The following is a 26,082-nucleotide window of genomic DNA, read 5'->3' as shown; positions in this document are numbered from 1 at the left end:
ATTATTAATTATTAAAGGCTTTCTGAGGCTGGATAAACCAGAAGATATTTCCAGCATTTAATCTCTTTCAGATGAATATTTTGAGCAGATTCAACAGAAGCAAATCTGCAGCAGAAGGAAGATGAGCAGCGACACCCATAGCACTGCCCTTCCATGCTCCTAGGAATCTTCTGTTGTTTGCCTATATATCTCCATGTTATCGCACAATAATAATATCTGACATATTTACATAGTTAATACGAATGAAAAAAGACGAATGTTCACAAGTTTTAATCGAATGGGAGAAAATAAACCTACAACCATAATGCATGTTCCGTTCTGACCAAAAGAGCTAAATATTTGCTTCTGATCTCAATTGTCAATCTACTGGAGATTCATGAAAGCGCCTTACATATTTACATCATTATTTATGTTATTTGTTTTTAAAAAGCATCTAAGTCTAAAAAAACATCTATATGGTATAAAAATCCCTCCAGACCGATGGTTTTGTCCGGTTAAAGTAAAGGAGCTAAAAAGCCCTCACCCTCCAAGTAATTTTGTCTTATCCTTTATCGTTGTTGTTTTACAAAGAACTGTCACCCAGCTTATATTTTATTAGATACAAATTACCTTTGATGTGGCGCATCATATATATATTTCCAAGAGAAGAATCAGTGACTTCTTTGCATTTAGTGGTTACTACTCACCTGTGTAGTCATATGTAGGAATCTCCTCTTTACACCGCTCATCACCCCTCACATATGTCTCTGTTACAGTGTCCATTTTAGGACATGATCAGATATCAAAATCAAACATCAGAATGATGTCAGTTTGAGGCTAAATACCCTGTCTGACAAGTGATTCTGACAAGTGATTTTGACGAATGATTCTGACGAGTGACTTTTACAACTGTAATAATAATAATAAAAAAAACAGTACCTGTTCGCTAATAGGACTTGAACCCAAAAGTCTGTGTTCCAAAGCCAGCACACTAACCAATAAGCTATTAACTTAGCTGTAAAAACCTATGAGTTCTATTTGGTTATATGATTTTCAGTGCAAACTTGTCTAAAACTCATTAGGACTTATGCACAGACTGCAAGCCAGCCACATTCAAATGATGTTTGATTCTGATGTGTGAGTCTGATGTGTGACTTTCTTCAAACATCAGAATCATAATGACTTTTATTCACCCTGAGTATTTTCATGGTTAATCTTATAAGACAAGAAAAGCTGGCAGCTACTATCACTTGACTTGATAGTGCAATGGTAAGGCATCAGCCTCTGAAACTACTTTGTCAGAGTTGAAATCCTGACAGGAATAAGATTTTTATTTTTTTTTTAAATTATGCCTATTTAGCACACAAACTACAGGGGTGTTTTACTTTTAATATCTGACGTTTTGATTGTCATCCTGATGTGTTAAGAGTTTCGGACACGCTGTCTATTTGCATGGTAAATTAGATAGCAAAAGTAAATTGGGAGTTTGCAGCCAGTACTTGGGTGGATGGAAATAAAAATTTACAATAAAAACATTTTATCATTAGACCCCTTTAAGAAGTTATGCAAATATAAAGTCACTTGGAAATAGATATGTAGTAAATTCTTGCCTCCCAATTTAGTTTGGCTATGTAATTTACCATACAAATAGACAGCGTGTCCGAAACTCTTAACACGTCAGGATGACAATCAGAACGTCAGATATTAAAAGTAAAACACCCCTGTAGTTTGTGTGCTTAATAGGAATAATTAAAATAAAAAAAATCTTATGCCTGTCAGGATTTGATCTCTGACAAAGTAGTTTCAGAGACTGTTGCCTTACCATTGAACTATCCAGTCAAGTGATTGTAGCTGGCAGCTTTTCTTGTCTTATGAGATTAACCATGAAAATACTCAGGGTGACTAAAAGTCATTATGATTCTGATGTTTGAAGAAAGTCACACATCAGACTCACACATCAGAATCAAACATGATTTGAATTTGGCTTGCTTGCAGTCTGTGCATAAGTCCCAATAAGTTTTAGACAAGTTTGCACTGAAAATCATATAACCAAATAGAACTCATAGGTTTTTACAGCTAAGTTAATAGCTTAGTGGTTAGTGCGCTGGCTTTGGGACATAGACTTTTGTGTTCAAGTCCCATCAGCGAACAGGTACTTTTTTTTTTTAATATTATTATTATTATTATTATTATTACAGTTGTAAAAGTCACTCGTCAAAATCACTCGTCAGAATCATTCGTCAAAATCACTTGTCAGAATCACTCCTCAGAATCAGTTGTCAGAATCACTCGTCAGAATCATTCGTCAGAATCACTCTTCAGAATCACTCTTCAGAATCATTCGTCAGAATCACTCTTCAGAATCACTCTTCAGAATCATTCATCAGAATCATTCGTCAGAATCACTCGTCAGAATCATTCATCAAAATCACTTGTCAGAATCACTCGTCAAAATCACTTGTCAAAATCACTCGTCAGAATCACTTGTCAGAGTCACTCGTCAGTGCTTGCATAGTGCACCACCTCTCACCATACAAGACCGCAATCTTACAGATCAGTCCAGCCTGCAAACCTTGCTCCAGTACATGCTGTGTGCATGTGTCTTGTCTGATTGCTTAGGGCGGTGGCCCAGTTACTTTCTGATTCTTATAGCTGCTGTGGGCGCACTCCTAAAGCGTACCCAGCCTATTGCTGTGAGTCACTGGATATTTAAACCCCCCCACCCAGAAGGAGGTGCCTGAGCAACACTAACAATCAGTGTGCTCCTTGCCTCTGAGTTGCCAGGTCCTGTTCTGCATCTTGTCTGATTCTGTTACCTGTATCTGTGACTGCTAGTCTGTTTCCGCCACCCTGGGGGCTGTATACCCCGGACTGTTACCTGTGACTTCTAGTTTGTTTCTGCCTTCCTGGGGGCTGAGTACCCAGGCTCGTTCCTGTATCTCGTTCCAGTGTCAGTTCTTGTCTGAACTGTCTCCTAACCTGTTACCTGTTTCTCTCTATGTCCGTACCTTCCCTTTTCCTGCAGTGTCTGAACCTGCACCTAACTCCAACTCGTTGTCTCTGTACTTCTGTTTGTGAGTTTAGAGTCCACTAGCTACTTCATTGTAAGTACCTTGTGTGTATCTGGTTCTGCTTGTCCCTTTTCCCTTCCTCCGTATCTACCTCCTGTGTTCTAAGCATCTTCCTGTATTTTCCAGTCTGTTCCATGTGAACAGAGCCCTGTCCTCTCTGCCTGCACCTTCTGCCCTGTTCTGCTCTACCTTGTCCACCACTCCGGCGGTGTCGCTCTGCTCTACCTTGTCCACCGCACCTGCGGTTTCGCTATGCTCAGTTTGCTCACCGCACCTGCGGTTTCTCTCTGCTCTGCCTTGTCCATTGCTCCGGCGGTTTCGCTCTGCTCTACCTTGTCCACCGCTCCAGCGGTTTCACTCTGCTCTACCTTGTCCACTGCACCTGCGGTTTCGCTCTGCTCTACTTTCTCACCGCACCAGCGGTTTCGCTCTGCTCTGCCTTGTCCACCACTCCGGCGGTTTCGCTCTGCTCTGCCTTGTCCACTGCTCCGGCAGTTTCGCTTTACTCTGCTTCTCTACCGCATCTGCGGCTCTGTTCTTGTATCCCAATCTGTACTGGACCCTATCCAACCTACGCTCCAACCTGCTAGTGTCCACCTGTCTGCACACCAGCCGTGCCTGCCAGTACCTCCCTGCCTGCACTCCAGCCATGCTTGCCAGTACCTCCCTGTCTGCATTCCAGCCGAGCTTGCCAGTACCCACCTGTCTGCATACCAGCCGTGCTTGCCAGTAACCACCTGTCTGCATACCAGCCATGCTTGCCAGTAATCACCTGTCTGCATACCAGCCGTGCTTGCCAGTACCCACCTGTCTGCATACCAGCCGTGCTTGCCAGTACCCACCTGTCTGCATACCAGCCGTGTTTGCCAATACCCACCTGTCTGTATGCCAGCCTAACCTGCCTGTACTGCATTCCCCGGTGTGGGTCAACAGCCATGTCCGGGGTCTGACCTGGAGTAGCACCTGGTCCCTCTGCTCGGTTCCTCCCTGGTGCACGGAGTCGACTGAGCCGCCGTGCGACCTTGGTCGGATCGGGTTGATACTTAGTTACGCCCCTCCAGGCACTCATGGTACCCATGGTACAGTGGGATCACTAATCACGCACACGCCAGTCAGTCCGGGCGTGTGCATAACAGTTTTCTCATGCCATGGTTCCCGTTGAGCCCCACGGCCCTTCGCTCTCAGAGACATTTGAATCCTTGTCTGGCGAATACGTGCACCAAGAAAAATTTTTTCCACAAGCTGAGGTCCAGGCGATTTACGCACCAGCCCAAATGGAGCTATCAACACTCGTTCCTGCGGATCTGCCACGGTACTATGGGGATCCAAAACGAAGCCGTGTGTTTGTGGAGCAATGCATGCTGCATTTCAAGTTCTATTCTCACTATTTTCCTACCGATCGGGTTAAAGTAGCATTTATGATGTCCTACCTAGCGGGTGATGCCTTGAAATAGATCGCCCCCCTATGGGAAGCATGGGATCCTATCATCTCTGACCTGCAGGCCTTCCTGGTGGCCTTTCTAATGGTCTTCGATGACCCTAATCCTGAAGCCTCTGCTAAAGCTTCCCTTCCCAATATCCCGGAGCAGCCCCGATGAGTAATGTGTGTAGGTAGCCTACCAGTTCTCCAGCCCGAAGAGACAGCTGCCCACCCAGAATCCACACAGGATGACTATGCTCCACAGAATACTTCTCTTCCCAACCTCAAGAGGCAGTCCAGACGTGCAAGGCATAGAGGTAAACCATCACGCCAGGTTCTGTCCTCCCAAAGACCTCCTGTTCCCAAGCCCGCAGAGGCAGCTATCCGCACTGAATCCATGAAGGTTGACCATGTTCGTCAGGCTAAGCAGAGGCCGGAACTCAGTCACAAAATTGGATTGCGGTCCCTCTGCAGTTGTTTGGGACCCCCTGACGGTCTTTGTCCAGCGAAGGTTGGGGAATCCCAAGACATTAGGCCTGTAGGAGAGGCTGCCCTTGGCGTTAGTGTTTCCTCTCCACAGATGACCATGACTGTCTCCATGGCAAGTGAAAGCCTCGGATTAACCGGAAGTTTCGGGCTTAAAGCCTTGAAGAGTCAGTGTTTGATTCCAGTCCGAAAACTCCAGAAGTCAGTTTGGGCATTGTCAGCGGAAGGACGAGCCCTACGCAGAAACAGTCAAAATATGTCTGTACAAATTAAGCTCCAGATTGGAGCATTACACATGAAGAAGTTCACATTCCAGGTGCTGACTGGTTTACTCACAGGTCGTCCAGAGCCAAGAGATCTAGTGCCCGCTCAGGTCTGGAGATCCTGCATGGTGTATCCTAGGGGACTGCTAAGGTACAAGGGGTGTCCAGTCCCCATATTTTCAGGACAGTCAGCAGTTTCTTCTTCTTCTTCACCAGATCTGCTACCTTGTCCACCGCTCCGGCGGTTTCGCTTTACTCTGCTTGTCTACCGCATCTGCGGCTCTGTTCCTGTATCCCAGTCTGTACTGGACCCTATCCAGCCTGCGCTCCAACCTGCTAGTATCCACCTGTCTGCACGCCAGCCGAGCTTGCCAGTACCTCCCTGTCTGCACTCCAGCCGTGCTTGCCAGTACCTCCCTGTCTGCAGTCTAGCCGTGCTTGCCAGTAACCACCTGTCTGCATACCAGCCATGCTTGCCAGTAACCACCTGTCTGCATACCAGCCGTGCTTGCCAGTACCCACCTGTCTGGATACCAGCCGTGCTTGCCAGTACCCACCTGTCTGCATAGCAGCCGTGCTTGCCAGAACCCACCTGTCTGCATACCAGCCGTGCCTGCCAATACCCACCTATCTGCATGTCAGCCTAACCTGCCTGTTCCTGCATTCCCCAGTGTGGGTCAACAGCTGTGTCCGGGGTCTGACCTGGAGTAGCACCTGGTCCCTCTGCTCGGTTCCTCACTGGTGCACGGAGTCGACTGAGCCGCCGTGCGACCTTGGTCGGATCGGGTTGATACTTAGTTATGCCCCTCCAGGCACTCTTCGGTTCATGGTACAGTGGGATCACTAATCACGCACACGCCAGTCAGTCCGGGCGTGTGCATAACAGACTGAATTCATTTTTTACATACAGATAATTATAGGCCGTGTGTATTTAGTCCTGTCTATTACCTGGTGATGTGAGGGGCTGGGGAACCTCCATCATGACGTCCTTGTACAGATCTTTGTGTCCTTCTAAATACTCCCACTCCTCCATGGAGAAATAGACAGCGACATCCTGACACCTTATAGGAACCTGACACATACAATGATACTGTCATCCCCCGATCCCTTCATAGCGTTACTGTATAATGTCCCAGCATTCCCAGCAATGTCACCTCTCCAGTCAGCAGCTCAATCATCTTGTAGGTGAGTTCTAGGATCTTCTGGTCATTGATGTCCTCATGTATCAGGGGGTGAGGTGGAGGCGCTGTTATTGGGCTCAGGGGTCTTCCCCATCCCTCAGACACAGGGTCCTGACAGCGCCCACTAGAGGTCTTCTTCACTACTGTGTAATCCTGGTTATGGAGAGACACTTTATCTATCTAGTAGACAACTTCATCCAGCACCATGACAACCAGCACAGCAGAGTCCTGCAGCCACTGAGGCCCCTGATCATGTGACCCCTGACTCCTCCCCTCCTGTGACCTCATCACAGGTCCTGTGTGCACAGAACAGTCATATATGTGGTGGCGGCTCTGCAGGTGGAGGTATGTGGAGATTCCCCATTACTGGGCATTAACCCCTTCAGCACGGAGACTCTTTTGGGGTCTCTGTGTGGTGTGAACAGTGAGGTAACAGCTGTGGACAGAATGCGGCTTAGCTGGTTCCCGTCCACATTAGATCCATTCAGACGACTGCAGGATGAAGGACAGAAGCCCAGAGAAGTCCTCACACAGCGCCATTATTCCTCTCCTGGTTCCAGCACAGTAATGTAGATACTGGTGATTATCTCTCCATTACGAGTATCGGGGGAGTTCTAGACCGCCCCCCGTATGTCTTGTGTCTGTTATACGGCCAGTATACATTCGGGCATTGCCTGCCATACACTGTAGTGCTGTAGCCATGTTTTCTACTGGCATTACTGCGATTGTCCGGCCGCATCTTGTTATCGGTAGTGATGAGGGAACGTGCTCGGATAAGGGGTTAACAGAGCGCACTCGAGCATAACTGAGTATCATCGGAGTGCTCGTATATTGTGTTCGAGTCCCTGTGTCTGCATGATTTGCGGCTGTTAAACAGCTTCAACACGTGAGGATTCCCCAATAAACAGGGAATCCCTGCATGTGTTGAGGCTGTCTAACATCTGCAAATCATGCAGACACAGGGACTCGAACATGATATACGAGCACGCCAAAGATACTCAGTTATACTTGAGCGTGCTCGGTTAACCCCTTATCCAAAGATCATTTGCTGATCACTAGTTATTGGATAATTACTCAAAGTCAGTATAGTGCTATAATCAGACGTTCATGTATCTGCAACTATAATAACCTACATATGTGACACAGGAACTAGGGCAGTATAAAATATAACATTTATTGATAAAGACAATAAAATATATATATACTGTGGCAAGACGACTCGCTCGGCTCTCCAGGAGGCAGACTCAGGACACACGTTCTAAGGTTACCTTTCTGCTGGTTTATTGTCTGGCATAAACTCGTGCAGGGTTTCGCAGAAAAAATAAACAAGACCCCTCTGGGTTAAATGGAAAAACAAAACAAAGTATAGCTCCATCCATAGTTGAGCGGGTTCCGCCCGATCTCGGTAGCATAAACTGCACAGGTAACAAGCTCTGCAGCTTCCACAATACTGTCTGGAGACTTCCCTCTCCAGACCACACTTCACAGGGAAAAAAAACAGGACTGAGCTTTTACACATTGCTCAGCCACACCTTGAGGGGAGGTAGGGGGAATGGTGTCCCGCCCTCTTTGCCATTCCCATAAAACCGCACACCCTTTAACAGAGTAAATCTACCAGCATATAACATGCTGGCAGAAAAATAAAGTAGGTCTTAGTTCACACAGGAGAGCATCCTGAGTGATACATACCTCCCCTCACATATAAAACCAGTGACACTGTCACATATTCCCCCCCTCTGCCCAAAGCCGGGGGTTTGGGCACCTTCTGACACCAGGCAGGGAATCCTAGAGAGGGCATCTGCATTCCCATGTAACTTCCCGGGCCTATGCTCCACGTGAAAGTTAAACTCTTGAAGTCCTAGGAACCATCTAGTTACCCTGGCATTTTTACCCCTCTTCTCCCTCAACCATCTCAACGGGGCATGGTCTGATACTAATTTAAACTTCCAGCCTAGTAGGTAATATTTCAGTGTATCCACGGCCCATTTTATGGCTAAACACTCTTTCTCTACTATGGCCTAGTTCTTCTCGCAGGAGGACAGCTTTCGGCTTAGATAGAGAATGGGATGTTCTTCCCCATTTATCTCTTGGGAGAGTACAGCCCCTAGACCAACCTCTGAAGCGTCCCTCTGGACTACAAATTCTTTCTTGAAGACCAGGACCGGCTGCTTGCACAGTGTTAGCTTCAACTGTTGAAACGCGGTCTCCGTTTCTTCCGTCCATTTCACCATGATTGATTTGGTGCCTTTTAGAAGATTCGTTAGTGGCGCGGCAATCATAGCGAAATTCAGGATAAACCTCCGGTAGTATCCCACCATTCCCAGGAATGCTCTCACCTGCTTCTTCGAGAGTGGTTGCGGCCAGGTTTGAATTGCCTCCACTTTCTTGATTTGCGGCTTTATTTCGCCTCTCCCAACAACATAGCCCAGGTACTTGGCCTCCTCCTTTCCGATGGCACACTTTCTCGGATTTATGGTAAATCCTGCCTTCCTTAGCGCGTCCAGAACGGCCTGTAGTTTAGGTAGGTGACTAGCCCAGTCTGGGCTAAAGACCTCAATGTCGTCGAGGTAAGCTGCGGCATACTTCTTATGTGGGGCTAGGATCCGATCCATAGCCCCCTGGAAAGTGGCTGGGGCCCCCTGTAGTCCGAATGGCATCTGCGTGTATTGAAAACACCCATCAGGTGTTGAGAAAGCCGTCTTCTCCTTAGCCATTTGGGACATGGGGATCTGCCAGTAGCCCTTCGTCAGGTCAAGAGTGGTGATGTACCTCGCCGGTCCAAGCCTCTCGATGAGTTTGTCGACACGGGGCATCGGGTACGCGTCACACTTGGATACCTCATTCAGTCTGCAGTAGTCATTACAAAACCTCCACTCTCCATTGGGTTTCGGCACGAGGACGATTGGGCTCAACCACCCACTCTTTAACTCCTCTATTACTCCGAGGTCTAACATCCTCTTCACCTCGGCCGAGATCACCTCCCGGCGTCCTTCTGGAATCTGATACGGCTTCAGATTCACTCGTACGTGCGGCTCTGTCAGCACATCATGCTCTACCACTTGAGTATGCCCCGGCAACTCTGAGAACAGCTCCCGATTCCGCTGTAGTAATTCTCGACACTGTTGCTTCTGGGCCGGTGATAGAGTCTCTGCAATAGTGACCTCCTCCACCTTGCCTTCTGGTGCGGCTCCCAGGCAAGGAGTTTCCACAGGTTCACGGTCCCGCCACGGCTTGAGCAAATTTACATGATATATTTGATGCGGCTTTCTTCGGCCAGGCTGGTGGACTTTATAATTAACCTCGCTGACTTTCTCCACCACCTCGTATGGACCTTGCCATTTGGCGAGGAACTTGCTGTCAACGGTAGGGATCAGCACCAAAACACGGTCCCCGGGCTGGAACTGTCTTAGTCTCGCCAACCGGTTATAGACCCTCGCCTGGGCTTCCTGCGCCTGGAGGAGATGTTCCTTCATGATGGGCATCACCTTTGACATTCTCCCCTGTAACTGGGCGACATGTTCGATGATACTCCGGTGTGGTGTGACTTCAGCCTCCCAAGTTTCCTTGGCGATGTGTAGGAGACCTCTTGGATGCCGCCCATATAGGAGCTCAAATGGAGAGAAGCCAGTGGAGGCTTGAGGAACTTCTCTGACCGAGAAAAGCAGAAATGGGAGCAGGTAGTCCCAGTCTCTCCCATCCATTTCAACAACCTTCTTGAGCATCGCCTTTAAGGTCTTGTTGAAGCGTTCTACTAGGCCGGCCATCTGTGGATGATAAACCGAGGTCCGAAGCTGAGTTATCTGAAGGACTCTGCAAAGCTCCTTCATCACCTTGCTCATGAAGGGGGTTCCTTGGTCTGTCAGAATCTCTTTTGGTAGACCTGTCCAAGCAAAAATATGGACCAGCTCTCGGGCTATACTTTTACTGGACATGTTCCTTAGGGGAACCGCTTCCGGATACCGAGTCGCATAGTCCATGATGACCAGGATATATTGGTGGCCCCGAGCTGATTTAACTAAGGGGCCCACGAGGTCCATGGCAATCCTCTCAAAGGGAACCTCTATCACAGGTAGTTGGACTAAGGGGCTACGGAAGTGGAAGGAGGGAGCGGTTATTTGGCAGGTGGGGCAGGACCTACAATAGTTTTGAACTTTTCGATAACACCCTGGCCAATAAAACCTTCTCAATATCCTCTCCTGAGTTTTCTCGACCCCTAGGTGTCCCCGCAGAACATGTGAATGGGCCATATGTAGCACCCGCCGTCTGTATGGCCCCGGCACTAACAGCTGTTCCACTATCTCACCGCCCCTCAGTTTGGCCACCCGATATAGCAACTCCCCCTGCACTGCAAAGTGGGGGAATCTGGTGTCGGCCCCTGGCTCTTGGGCAACCCCATTACATACAGTAACCTGGTAGGAACGCCCCTTTTAAGGTCAGGTCTCGAACTTGAGCAGTCCAAAAGTTCTCTCTGGACATATCTAACGCAGGGAGGTCGGCCTCCTCGGTCACCATCTCACCCTCATCACCGACAAGGACGCACAGTGGGAACTCCTCCATCTGAGACTTCGTCCGGGGTTCTTCTTCAAGGACCTGGATTTTCCCCATGCTACTTAGTCCAGTTCCCTTCCCCCACAAGTCCCAGAATAAGGAAAAATGTGCAAAGCAGTCATCAAAGCAAAAGGTGGCTACTTTGAAGAACCTAGAATATAAGACATATTTTCAGTTGTTTCACACTTTTTTGTTAAGTATATAATTCCACATGTGTTAATTCATAGTTGTGATGCCTTCAGTGTGAATGTACAATTTTCATAGTCATGAAAATACAGGAAAATCTTTAAATGAGGTGTGTCCAAACGTTTGGTCTGTTCTGTATATACACAAAAGCACATATTATGACAGAATTAGTTGTCTATGTGCATGAAAAATAAAGTGCAATGTGAAATATAATAACTGTACACATATATATAGAATATGTACCTAAAGTTACACATGCAAACATATATTAAGTGTGTACCCATGAACAATTCTTATATGCATAAAAAAACAATAGAATAAGAGGGATACGTAGATTAATGTCTATACGGGTCCGCTTAAATGGTCTTAAATATCCAGGAAAATCACAAGACTGAAATATTATTATTTTATATAGCGCCATTGATTCCATGGTGCATGAGAAAGGGTTACACACGAAATACAGATATCACTTACAGTAAATGACCTAACAATGATAGACTGGTACAGAGGGAAGAGGACCCTGCCCTCGCGGGCTTACATTTATAGGATGGTGGGGAAGGAGACAGTAGGTTGGGGGGTTGCAGCAGCTCTGGTGGTGGTGAGGCGGCAGCGTGGTCATTGCAAGTTGTAAGCTTTCTTGAAGACATGGGTTTTCAGGTTCCGTCTGAAGGATCCGAATGTGGCAGATAATCGGACTTGTTGAGGCGCAGAATTCCAGAAGATGGGGGAAATTCGGGAGAAGTCTTGGAGGCGATTGGGTGAGGAATGAATAAGTGTGGAGGAGAAAAGGAGATCTTGGGAAGACCGGAGATTACATGAGGGAATATATTGGGAGATTAGTTCAGAGATGAACAGAGGAGAAAGATTATAGATGGCTTTGTAGGTCAGTGTTAGTAGATTGAACTGGATATGCTGGGCAATTGGGAGCCAGTGAAGGGATTTGCAAAGAGAGATGAACTATAAAGAATAGGTTTTGGCTTACAAATTTTATTGTAAAATACTGACCAAATACTGAACATGTGAATGTGGGCTTAATCTTTGTATAGGGATTTTCAGTAACAGCGCAGTCATCTGCGGAGGTTCCCCTATACCTATGATTAGGCTGTGCCACCGTAATTGTACACACGGTTACTTGGTGTAACGCTGGTGGATGTGGACCCACAGGGCCACGGGCCGAGCTTACCCTGGAGGGCATAACTAGGTGTCTACCAGGTCTTCACTAGAGCCTCTGGTGGAGAGGATAGGATGGGCTGCTGGTAGACATCGGGTACTACTCAATGGTAGTCCCCAGGACCGCAGCAGCTGGTGGAAGAGTCAGAGACACGAGTGCGAGGTATAACAGGAGCAACAAACTGGACACTAGCAGAGTGAACTGCCCAGGAACCAACATTCAGCAGAGAGCGGTGGGTGGAGTGGCCTAATATAGGACCTGCCGGCTAATATAGGACCTGCCGGCATGGTGGGTGAACAAATGTAATATTATTGTCACACCGCCAAATGGTAAAGATATGAGGGAAAAACCTCGTGCACACACGGCTCCACTCCGTACACCTCGTACACACGCGGCTCCGCTCCATACATACACGGCTCTGCTCCATACACCTCGTACACACGCGGCTCCGCTCCGTACACCTCATAGATGTGCGGCTCCGCTCCATACACCTTGTACACACGCGGCTCCGCTCCGTACACCTCGTACACAGACGTCTCCGCTCCGTACACCTCGTACACAGACGTCTCCGCTCCGTACACCTCGTACACAGACGTCTCTGCTCCGTACACCTCGTACACGGGCGGCTCCGCTCCATACGCCTCGTACATGCGCGGCTCTGCTCCGTACACCTCGTACACACACGGCTCCGCTCCATACACACACAGCTCCGCTCCGTACACCTCGTACACACACGGCTCCGCACACCTCGTACACACGAGGCTCCGCTCCGTACATCTCGTACACACGCGGCTCCGCTCCGTACACCTCATAGACACACGCGGTTCCGCTCCGTACACCTCGTACACACGCGGCTCTGCTCCGCACACCTCATACACGCGCGGCTCTGCTCCGCACACCTCATACACGCGCGGCTCCACTCCGTACATCTCGTACACACGCTGCTCCGCCCTGTACACCTCGTACACACACGGCTCCGCTCCGTACACTTCGTACACACGCAGCTCCGCTCTGTATATTTCGTACACACGCGGCTCCGCTCCGTACATCTTATACACACACTGCTCCACCCCGTACACATGCGGCTCCGCTCCGTACACCTCGTACATGCGCGGCTCCGCTCCGTACACCTCGTACACGCGCGGCTCCGCTCCGTACACGCGCGGCTCCGCTCCGTACACACGCGGCTCCGCTCCGTACACCTCGTACACACACGGCTCTGCTCCGTACACCTTGTACACACACGGCTCCGCTCCGTACACCTCGTACACATGCGGCTCCGCTCCGTACACCTCGTACACGCGCGGCTCCGCTCCGTACACCTCGTACACGCGCGGCTCCGCTCCGTACACCTCGTACACGCGCGGCTCCGCTCCGTACACCTCGTACACGCGCGGCTCCGCTCCGTACACCTCGTACACACACGGCTCCGTTCCGTACACCTCGGACACACGCGACTCCGCTCCGTACACCTCGTACATGCCCGGCTCCGCTCCGTACACGCGCGGCTCCGCTCCGTATATTTCGTACACACACGGCTCCGCTCCGTACATCTCGTACACACACTGCTCCACCCCGTACACCTCGCATACGCGGCTCTGCTCCGTACACCTCGTACACACGCGGCTCTGCTCCGTACACCTCGTACACACGCGGCTCTGCTCCGTACACCTCGTACACACTCGGCTCTGCTCCGTACACGTCATAGACACACGCGGTTCCGCTCCGTACACCTCGTACACACGCGGCTCCGCTCCGTACACCTCGTACACACGCGGCTCCGCTCCGTACACCTCGTACACACGCGGCTCCGCTCCGTACACCTCGTACACACGCGGCTCCGCTCCGTACACCTCGTACACACACGGCTCCTCTCCGTACACACGCGTGGCTCCGTACACCTTGTACACACACGGCTCCGATCCGTACACCTCGTACACATGCAGCTCCGCTCCGTACACCTCGTACACGCGCGGCTCCGCTCCGTACACCTCGTACACGCGTGGCTCTGCTCCGTACACCTCGTACACATGGGGCTCCGTTCCGTACACCTCGGACACACGCGGCTCCGCTCCGTACACCTCGTACATGCCCGGCTCCGCTCCGTACACGCGTGGCTCCGCTCCGTATATTTCGTACACACACGGCTCTGCTCCGTACATCTCGTACACACACTGCTCCGCCCCGTACACCTCGTACATATGCGGCTCCGCTCCGTACACCTCGTACACACGCGGCTCTGCTCCGTACACCTCGTACACACGCGGCTCTGCTCCGTACACCTCACAGACACACGCGGCTCCGCTCCGTACATCTCGTACATGCGCGGCTCCGCTCCGTACATCTCGTACACGCGCGGCTCCGCTCCGTACATCTCGTACACACGCTGCTCCGCCCTCTACATCTCGTACACACGCTGCTCCGCCCTCTACATCTCGTACACACGCTGCTCCGCCCCGTACTCCTCGTACACACGCGGCTCCGCTCCGTACACCTCATACACACGCAGCTCTGCTCTGTACATCTCGTACACACGCGGCTCCGCGCCATACATCTCGTACACACACTGCTCCACCCCGTACACCTCGTATACATGCGGATCTGCTCCGTACACCTCGGACACACGCGGCTCCGCTCCGTACACCTCGTACATGCCCGGCTCCGCTCTGTACACGTGCGGCTCCGCTCCGTATATTTCGTACACACGCGGCTCCGCTCCATACATCTTGTACACACACTGCTCCGCCCCGTACACCTCGTACACATGCGGCTCTGCTCCGTACACCTCGTACACATGCGGCTCCGCTCCGTACACCTCGTACACGTGCGGCTCCGCTCCGTACACCTCGTACACGTGCGGCTCCTCTCCGTACACCTCGTACACGCGCGGCTCCGCTCCGTACACCTCGTACACGCGCGGCTCCGCTCCGTACACACGCGGCTCCACTCCGTACACCTCATACACACACGGCTCTGCTCCGTACACCTCGTACACACGCGGCTCCACTCCGTAGACCTCATACACACACGGCTCTGCTCCGTACACCTCGTACACATGCGGCTCCTCTCCGTACACCTCGTACACACGCGTGGCTCCGTACACCTTGTACACACACGGCTCCGCTCCGTACACCTCGTACACATGCGGCTCCGCTCCGTACACCTCGTACACGCTCCGCTCCGTACACCTCGTACACACACGGCTCTGCTCCGTACACCTCGTACACATGCGGCTCCGTTCCATACACCTCGGACACACGCGGCTCCGCTCTGTACACCTCGTACATGCCCGGCTCCGCACTGTACACGTGCGGCTCCGCTCCGTATATTTCGTACACACGCGGCTCCGCTCCGTACATCTTGTACACACACTGCTCCGCCCCGTACACCTCGCACACGCGGCTCCGCTCCGTACACCTCGTACACATGCGGATCCGCTCCGTACACCTCATACAGACGCGGCTCTGCTCCGTACACCTCGTACACACGCGGCTCTGCTCCGTACACCTCGTACACACGCGGCTCTGCTCCGTACACCTCGTACACACTCGGCTCTGCTCCGTACACGTCATAGACACACGCGGTTCCGCTCCGCACACCTCGTACACGCGCGGCTCCGCTCCGTACACCTCGTACACACGCTGCTCCGCCCCGTACACCTCGTACACACGCGGCTCCGCTCCGTACACCTCGTACACATGCAGCTATGCTCCGTACGCCTCGTACATGCGCGGCTCCGCTCCGTACACACGCGGCTCCACTCCGTACACCTCATACACACACGGCTCTGCTCCGTACACCTCGTACACACGCGGCTCCACTCTGTAGACCTCATACACACATGGCTCTGCTCCGTACACCTCGTACACACGCAGCTCCTCTCCGTACACCTCGTACACACGCGTGGCTCCGTACACCTTGTACACACACGGCTCCGCTCCGTACACCTCGTACACATGCGGCTCCGCTCCGTACACCTCGTAGATGCGCGGCTCCGCTCCGTACATCTTGTACACACACTGCTCCGCCCCGTACACCTCGTAAACACACTGCTCCGCCTCGTACACACTGCTCCGCCCCGTACGCCTCGTACACACGGCTCCGCTCCGTACACCTCGTACACATGCGGCTCCGCTCCGTACACCTCGTACACGCGCGGCTCCGCTCCGTACACCTCGTACACGCGCGGCTCCGCTCCGTACACCTTGTACACGCGCGGCTCTGCTCCGTACACCTTGTACACGCGCGGCTCTGCTCCGTACACCTTGTACACGCGCGGCTCTGCTCCGTACACCTTGTACACGCGCGGCTCTGCTCCGTACACCTTGTACACACGCGGCTCTGCTCCGTACACCTTGTACACACGCGGCTCTGCTCCGTACACCTCGTACACACGCGGCTCTGCTCCGTACACCTCGTACACATGCGGCTCCGTTCCATACACCTCGGACACACGCGGCTCTGCTCCGTACACCTTGTACACGCGCGGCTCCGCTCCGTATATTTCGTACACACGCGGCTCCGCTCTGTACATCTCGTACACACACTGCTCCGCCCCGTACACCTCGTACACACGCGGCTCCGCTCCGTACACCTCGTACACATGCGGCTCCGCTCCGTACACCTCATACAGACGCGGCTCTGCTCCGTACACCTCGTACACACGCGTCTCTGCTCCGTACACCTCGTACACACGCGTCTCTGCTCCGTACACCTCGTACACACGCGTCTCTGCTCCGTACACCTCGTACACACGCGGCCCCGCTCCGTACACGCGCGGCTCCACTCAATACACCTCGTACACACGCGGCTCCGCTCCGTACACCTCGTACACATGCGGCTCCGCTTCGTACACCTCGTACACACGACTCCGCTCCGTACACCTCGTATACACACGGCTCCGCTCCATACACCTCGTACACATGCGGCTCCGTTCCGTACACCTCGGACACACGCGGCTCTGCTCCATACACCTCGTACATGCCCAGCTCCGCTCCGTACACGCGTGGCTCCGCTCCGTACATCTCCTACACACACTGCTCTGCCTCGTACACCTCGTACACACGCGGCTCTGCTCCGTACACCTCGTACACACGCGGCTCCGCTCCGTACACCTCGTACACACGCGGCTCTGCTCCGTACACCTCGTACACACGCGGCTCTGCTCCGTACACCTCGTACACACGCGGCTCTGCTCCGTACACCTCGTACACACGCGGCTCTGCTCCGTACACCTCGTACACACGCGGCTCTGCTCCGTACACCTCGTACACACGCGGCTCTGCTCCGTACACCTCGTACACACGCGGCTCTGCTCCGTACACCTCGTACACACGCGGCTCTGCTCCGTACACCTCGTACACACGCGGCTCTGCTCCGTACACCTCGTACACACGCGGCTCTGCTCCGTACACCTCGTACACACGCGGCTCTGCTCCGTACACCTCGTACACACGCGGCTCTGCTCCGTACACCTCGTACACACGCGGCTCTGCTCCGTACACCTCGTACACACGCGGCTCTGCTCCGTACACCTCGTACACACGCGGCTCTGCTCCGTACACCTCGTACACACGCGGCTCTGCTCCGTACACCTCGTACACACGCGGCTCCGCTCCGTACACCTCGTACACACGGCTCCGCTCCGTACACCTCGTACACATACGGCTCTACTCCGTACACCTCGTACACACGCAGCTATGCTCCGTACACCTCGTACACGCGCGGCTCCGCTCCGTACACACGCGGCTCCACTCCGTACACCTCATACACACACGGCTCTACTCCGTACACCTCGTACACACGCGGCTCTGCTCCGTACACCTCGTACACACGCGGCTCTGCTCCGTACACCTCGTACACACACGGCTCTGCTCCGTACACCTCGTACACATGCGGCTCCATTCCGTACACCTCGTACACACACGGCTCTGCTCCGTACACCTCGTACACATGCGGCTCCATTCCGTACACCTCATACACACGCGGCTCTGCTCCGTACACCTCATACATGCGCGGCTCCGCTAAGTACACACGCGGCTCCACTCAGTACACCTCGTACACATGCGGCTCCGCTCCGTACACCTCGTACACATGCGGCTCCGCTCCGTACACCTCGTACACATGCGGCTCCGCTCCGTACACCTCGTACACACGGCTCCGCTCCGTACACCTCGTACACATACGGCTCTACTCCGTACACCTCGTACACACGCAGCTATGCTCCGTACACCTCGTACACGCGCGGCTCCGCTCCGTACACACGCGGCTCCACTCCGTACACCTCATACACACACGGCTCTACTCCGTACACCTCGTACACACGCGGCTCTGCTCCGTACACCTCGTACACACGCGGCTCTGCTCCGTACACCTCGTACACACACGGCTCTGCTCCGTACACCTCGTACACATGCGGCTCCATTCCGTACACCTCATACACACGCGGCTCTGCTCCGTACACCTCATACATGCGCGGCTCCGCTAAGTACACACGCGGCTCCACTCAGTACACCTCGTACACATGCGGCTCCGCTCCGTACACCTCGTACACATGCGGCTCCGCTCCGTACACCTCGTACACATGCGGCTCCGCTCCGTACACCTCGTACACATGCGGCTCCGCTCCGTACACCTCGTACACATGCGGCTCCGCTCCGTACACCTCGTACACATGCGGCTCCGCTCCGTACACACGGCTCCGCTCCGTGCACCTCGTACACATACGGCTCTACTCCGTACACCTCGTACACACGCAGCTATGCTCCGTACACCTCGTACACGCGCGGCTTCGCTCCGTACACACGCGGCTCCACTCCGTACACCTCATACACACACGGCTCTGCTCCGTACACCTCGTACACACGCGGCTCCACTCTGTAGACCTCATACACACACGGCTCTGCTCCGTACACCTCGTACACACGCGGCTCCACTCCGTAGACCTCATACACACATGGCTCTGCTCCGTACACCTCGTACACACGCGGCTCCTCTCCGTACACCTCGTACACACGCGTGGCTCCGTACACCTTGTACACACACGGCTCCGCTCCGTACACCTCGTACACACGCGGCTCCGCTCCGTACACCTCGTACACATGCGGCTCCGCTCCGTACACCTCGTACACATGCGGCTCCGCTCCGTACACCTCGTACACATGCGGCTCCGCTCCGTACACCTCGTACACATGCGGCTCCGCTCCGTACACCTCGTACACATGCGGCTCCGCTCCGTACACCTCGTACACATGCGGCTCCGCTCCGTACACCTCGTACACATGCGGCTCCGCTCCGTACACCTCGTACACATGCGGCTCCGCTCCGTACACCTCGTACACATGCGGCTCCGCTCCGTACACCTCGTACACATGCGGCTCTGCACCGTACACCTCGTACACACGCGGCTCTGCTCCGTACACCTCGTACACACGCGGCTCTGCTCCGTACACCTCGTACACACGCGGCTCTGCTCCGTACACCTCGTACACACGCGGCTCTGCTCCGTACACCTCGTACACACGCGGCTCTGCTCCGTACACCTCGTACACACGCGGCTCTACTCCGTACACCTCGTACACATGCGGCTCCGTTCCGTACACCTCGGACACAGGCGGCTCCGCTCCATACACCTCGTACATGCCCGGCTCCGCTCCGTACACGCGCGGCTCCGCTCCGTATATTTCGTACACACGCGGCTCCGCTCCGTACATCTCGTACACACACTGCTCCGCCCCGTACACCTCGTACACACGCGGCTCCGCTCCGTACACCTCGTACACATGCGGCTCCGCTCCGTACACCTCATACACACGCGGCTCTGCTCCGAACACCTCGCACACACGCGGCTCTGCTCCGTACACCTCGCACACACGCGGCTCTGCTCCGTACACCTCGCACACACGCTTTTCTGCTCCGTACACCTCGTACACACGCGTCTCTGCTCCGTACACCTCGTACACACGCGTCTCTGCTCCGTACACCTCGTACACACGCGGCTCTGCTCCGTACACCTCGTACACACGCGGCTCTGCTCCGTACACCTCGTACACACGCGGCTCTGCTCCGTACACCTCGTACACACGCGGCTCTGCTCCGTACACCTCGTACACACGCGGCTCTGCTCCGTACACCTCGTACACACGCGGCTCTGCTCCGTACACCTCGTACACACGCGGCTCTGCTCCGTACACCTCGTACACACGCGGCTCTGCTCCGTACACCTCGTACACACGCGGCTCTGCTCCGTACACCTCGTACACACGCGGCTCTGCTCCGTACACCTCGTACACACGCGGCTCTGCTCCGTACACCTCGTACACACGCGGCTCTGCTCCGTACACCTCGTACACACGCGGCTCTGCTCCGTACACCTCGTACACACGCGGCTCTGCTCCGTACACCTCGTACACACGCGGCTCTGCTCCGTACACCTCGTACACACTCGGCTCTGCTCCGTACACCTCGTACACACACGGCTCTGCTCCGTACACCTCGTACACACGCGGCTCCATTCCGTACACCTCATACACACTCGGCTCTGCTCCGTACACCTCGTACACACGCGGCTCTGCTCCGTACACCTCATACACGCGCGGCTCCGCTAAGTACACACGGGGCTCCACTCAGTACACCTCGTACACACGCGGCTCCGCTCCGTACACCTCGTACACATGCGGCTCCGCTCCGTACACCTCGTACACACGGCTCCCCTCCGTACACCTCGTACACATACGGCTCCGTTCCGTACACCTCGGACACACGCGGCTCTGCTCCATACACCTCGTACATGCCCAGCTCCGCTCCGTACACGCGTGGCTCCGCTCCGTACATCTCGTACACACACTGCTCTGCCTCGTACACCTCGTACACTCTGCTCCGTACACCTCGTACACAGGCGGCTCTGCTCCGTACACCTCGTACACAGGCGGCTCTGCTCCGTACACCTCGTACACAGGCGGCTCTGCTCCGTACACCTCGTACACAGGCGGCTCTGCTCCGTACACCTCGTACACACGCGGCTCTGCACCGTACACCTCGTACACACGCGGCTCTGCTCCGTACACCTCGTACACACGCGGCTCTGCTCCGTACACCTCGTACACACGCGGCTCTGCTCCGTACACCTCGTACACACGCGGCTCTGCTCCGTACACCTCGTACACACGCGGCTCTGCTCCGTACACCTCGTACACACGCGGCTCTGCTCCGTACACCTCGTACACACGCGGCTCTGCTCCGTACACCTCGTACACACGCGGCTCTGCTCCGTACACCTCGTACACACGCGGCTCTGCTCCGTACACCTCGTACACACGCGGCTCTGCTCCGTACACCTCGTACACACGCGGCTCTGCTCCGTACACCTCGTACACACGCGGCTCTGCTCCGTACACCTCGTACACACGCGGCTCTGCTCCGTACACCTCGTACACACGCGGCTCTGCTCCGTACACCTCGTACACACGCGGCTCTGCTCCGTACACCTCGTACACACGCGGCTCTGCTCCGTACACCTCGTACACACGCGGCTCTGCTCCGTACACCTCGTACACACGCGGCTCTGCTCCGTACACCTCGTACACACGCGGCTCCATTCCGTACACCTCATACACACGCGGCTCTGCTCCGTACACCTCATACACACGCGGCTCTGCTCCGTACACCTCATACACACGCGGCTCCGCTAAGTACACACGGTGCTCCACTCAGTACACCTCGTACACACGCGGCTCCGCTCCGTACACCTCGTACACATGCGGCTCCGCTCCGTACACCTCGTACACACGGCTCCGCTCCGTACACCTCGTACACATACGGCTCTACTCCGTACACCTCGTACACACGCGGCTCCGCTCCGTACACCTCGTACATGCCCGGCTCCGCTCTGTACACGTGCGGCTCCGCTCCGTATATTTCGTACACATGCGGCTCCGCTCCGTACATCTTGTGCACACGCGGCTCCGCTCCATACACCTCGTACACATGCGGATCCGCTCCGCACACCTCATACAGACGCGGCTCTGCTCCGTACACCTCGTACACACGCGGCTCTGCTCCGTACACCTCGTACACACTCGGCTCTGCTCCGTACACGTCATAGACACACGCGGCTCCGCTCCGCACACCTCGTACACACGCGGTTCCGCTCCGCACACCTCGTACACGCGCGGTTCCGCTCCGTACATCTCGTACACACGCTGCTCCGCCCCGTACACCTCGTACACACGCGGCTCAGCTCCGTACACCTCGTACACACGCGGCTCAGCTCCGTACACCTCGTACACACGCGGCTCAGCTCCGTACACCTCGTACACACGCAGCTATGCTCCGTACACCTCGTACACGCGCGGCTCCGCTCCGTACACACGCGGCTCCACTCCGTACACCTCATACACACACGGCTCTGCTCCGTACACCTCGTACACACGCGGCTCTGCTCCGTACACCTCGTACACACGCGGCTCTGCTCCGTACACCTCGTACACACGCGGCTCTGCTCCGTACACCTCGTACACACGCGGCTCTGCTCCGTACACCTCGTACACACGCGGCTCTGCTCCGTACACCTCGTACACACGCGGCTCTGCTCCGTACACCTCGTACACACGCGGCTCCATTCCGTACACCTCATACACACGCGGCTCTGCTCCGTACACCTCATACACACGCGGCTCTGCTCCGTACACCTCATACACGCGCGGCTCCGCTAAGTACACACGGTGCTCCACTCAGTACACCTCGTACACACGCGGCTCCGCTCCGTACACCTCGTACACATGCGGCTCCGCTCCGTACACCTCGTACACACGGCTCCGCTCCGTACACCTCGTACACATACGGCTCTACTCCGTACACCTCGTACACACGCGGCTCCGCTCCGTACACCTCGTACATGCCCGGCTCCGCTCTGTACACGTGCGGCTCCGCTCCGTATATTTCGTACACACGCGGCTCCGCTCCGTACACCTCGTACACATGCGGATCCGCTCCGTACACCTCATACAGACGCGGCTCTGCTCCGTACACCTCGTACACACGCGGCTCTGCTCCGTACACCTCGTACACACGCGGCTCTGCTCCGTACACCTCGTACACACTCGGCTCTGCTCCGTACACGTCATAGACACACGCGGCTCCGCTCCGCACACCTCGTACACACGCGGTTCCGCTCCGCACACCTCGTACACGCGCGGTTCCGCTCCGTACATCTCGTACACACGCTGCTCCGCCCCGTACACCTCGTACACACGCGGCTCAGCTCCGTACACCTCGTACACACGCGGCTCAGCTCCGTACACCTCGTACACACGCAGCTATGCTCCGTACACCTCGTACACGCGCGGCTCCGCTCCGTACACACGCGGCTCCACTCCGTACACCTCATACACACACGGCTCTGCTCCGTACACCTCGTACACACGCGGCTCCACTCCGTAGACCTCATACACACAGGGCTCCTCTCCGTACACCTTGTACACACACGGCTCCTCTCCGTACACCTCGTACACATGCGGCTCCGCTCCGTACACATCGTAGATGCGCGGCTCCGCTCCGTACACCTCGTACACACACGGCTCTGCTCCGTACACCTCTTACACATGCGGCTCCGTTCCATACACCTCGGACACACGCGGCTCCACTCCGTAGACCTCATACACACAGGGCTCCTCTCCGTACACCTTGTACACACACGGCTCCTCTCCGTACACCTTGTACACACACGGCTCCGCTCCGTACACCTCGTACACATGCGGCTCCGCTCCGTACACATCGTAGATGCGCGGCTCCGCTCCGTACACCTCGTACACACACGGCTCTGCTCCGTACACCTCTTACACATGCGGCTCTGTTCCATACACCTCGAACACACGCGGCTCCGCTCCGTACACCTCGTACATGCCCGGCTCCGCTCTGTACAGGTGCGGCTCTGCTCCGTATATTTCGTACACACGCGGTTCCGCTCCGTACATCTTGTACACACACTGCTCCGCCCCGTACACCTCGTACACACGGCTCCGCCCCGTACACCTCGTACACACGGCTCCGCTCCGTACACCTCGTACACATGCGGCTCCGCTCCGTACACCTCGTACACGGGCGGCTCCGCTCCGTACACCTCGTACACGGGCGGCTCCGCTCCGTACACCTCGTACACGCGCGGCTCCGCTCCGTACACCTCGTACACGCGCGGCTACGCTCCGTACACCTCGTACACGCGCGGCTCTGCTCCGTACACCTCGTAGACGCGCGGCTCTGCTCCATACACCTTGTACACACGCGGCTCCACTCAATACACCTTGTACACATGCGGCTCCGTTCCGTACACCTCGGACACACGCGGCTCTGCTCCATACACCTCGTACATACCCAGCTCCGCTCCGTACACGCGTGGCTCCGCTCCGTACATCTCGTACACACACTGCTCTGCTCCGTACACCTCGTACACACGCGGCTCTGCTCCGTACACCTCGTACACACGCGGCTCTGCTCCGTACACCTCATACACGCGCGGCTCCGCTAAGTACACACGCGGCTCAACTCAGTACACCTCGTACACATGCGGCTCCGCTCCGTACACCTCGTACACATGCGGCTCCGCTCCGTACACCTCGTACACATGCGGCTCCGCTCCGTACACCTCGTACACATGCGGCTCCGCTCCGTACACCTCGTACACATACGGCTCCGCTCCGTACACCTCGTACACATACGGCTCCACTCCGTACACCTCGTACACACGCTGCTCCGCTCCGTACACCTCGTACACGCGCGGCTCCGCTCCGTACACCTCGTACACGCGCGGCTCCGCTCCGTACACCTAGTACACACGCGGATCCACTCCGTACACCTCGTACACGCGCAGCTATGCTCCGTACACCTCGTACACGCGCGGCTCCGCTCCGTACACACGCGGCTCCACTCCGTACACCTCATACACACACGACTCTGCTCCGTACACCTCGTACACACGCGGCTTCACTCTGTAGACCTCATACACACATGGCTCTGCTCCGTACACCTCGTACACACGCGGCTCCTCTCCGTACACCTCGTACACACGCGTGGCTCCGTACACTTTGTACACACACGGCTCCGCTCCGTACACCTTGTACACATGCGGCTCCGCTCCGTACACCTCGTAGACGCGCGGCTCCGCTCCGTACACCTCGTACACACACGGCTCTGCTCCGTACACATGCGGCTCCGTTCCATACACCTCGGACACACGCGGCTCCGCTCCGTACACCTCGTACATGCCCGGCTCCGCTCTGTACAGGTGCGGTTCCGCTCCGTATATTTCGTACACACGCGGCTCCGCTCCGTACATCTTGTACACACACTGCTCCGCCCCGTACACCTCGTAAACACACTGCTCCGCCCCGTACACCTCGTACACACGGCTCCGCTCCGTACACCTCGTACACATGCGGCTCCGCTCCGTACACCTCGTACACGCGCGGCTCCGCTCCGTACACCTCGTACACACGCGGCTCCGCTCCGTACACCTCGTACACGCGCGGCTCCGCTCCGTACACCTCGTACACGTGCGGCTCCGCTCCGTACACCTCGTACACGCGCGGCTCCGCTCCGTACACCTCGTACACGCGCGGCTCCGCTCCGTACACCTCGTACACGCGCGGCTCCGCTCCGTACACCTCGTACACGCGCGGCTCCGCTCCGTACACCTCGTACACGCGCGGCTCCGCTCCGTACACCTCGTACACGCGCGGCTCCGCTCCGTACACCTCGTACACGCGCGGCTCCGCTCCGTACA

At 55.1% G+C, this 26,082-nt stretch overlaps 1 protein-coding gene across 4 annotated transcripts in view; it reads left to right on the top strand.

The window, feature by feature from the left end:
* The window catches only part of LOC141182832 (uncharacterized), a 618,372-nt gene that overhangs the window by 575,231 nt on the left and 17,059 nt on the right, over nt 1-26,082 (top strand). The window contains exon 1 of one of the 4 annotated variants that reach the window (XM_073660960.1): nt 6,666-6,745. The exons of 2 other annotated variants lie outside the window; for them this stretch is intronic. The gene's annotated coding sequence lies outside the window, so the exon portion shown is untranslated. Of the gene's footprint in view, nt 1-6,665; nt 6,746-6,851; nt 6,980-26,082 lie in introns of those variants that run through there. One more of the 4 variants, XM_073660962.1, reaches the window with a different exon arrangement.

The sequence above is a fragment of the Phyllobates terribilis genome, unplaced genomic scaffold (genome assembly GCF_046119375.1).
Source record: "Phyllobates terribilis strain yellow unplaced genomic scaffold, ASM4611937v1 Scaffold_36__1_contigs__length_13169755, whole genome shotgun sequence".
In the NCBI taxonomy this organism is placed as follows: domain Eukaryota; kingdom Metazoa; phylum Chordata; class Amphibia; order Anura; family Dendrobatidae; genus Phyllobates; species Phyllobates terribilis.
Note: the sequence above shows the minus strand (reverse complement) of the source record. Positions and strands in the feature narration are given on the sequence as shown.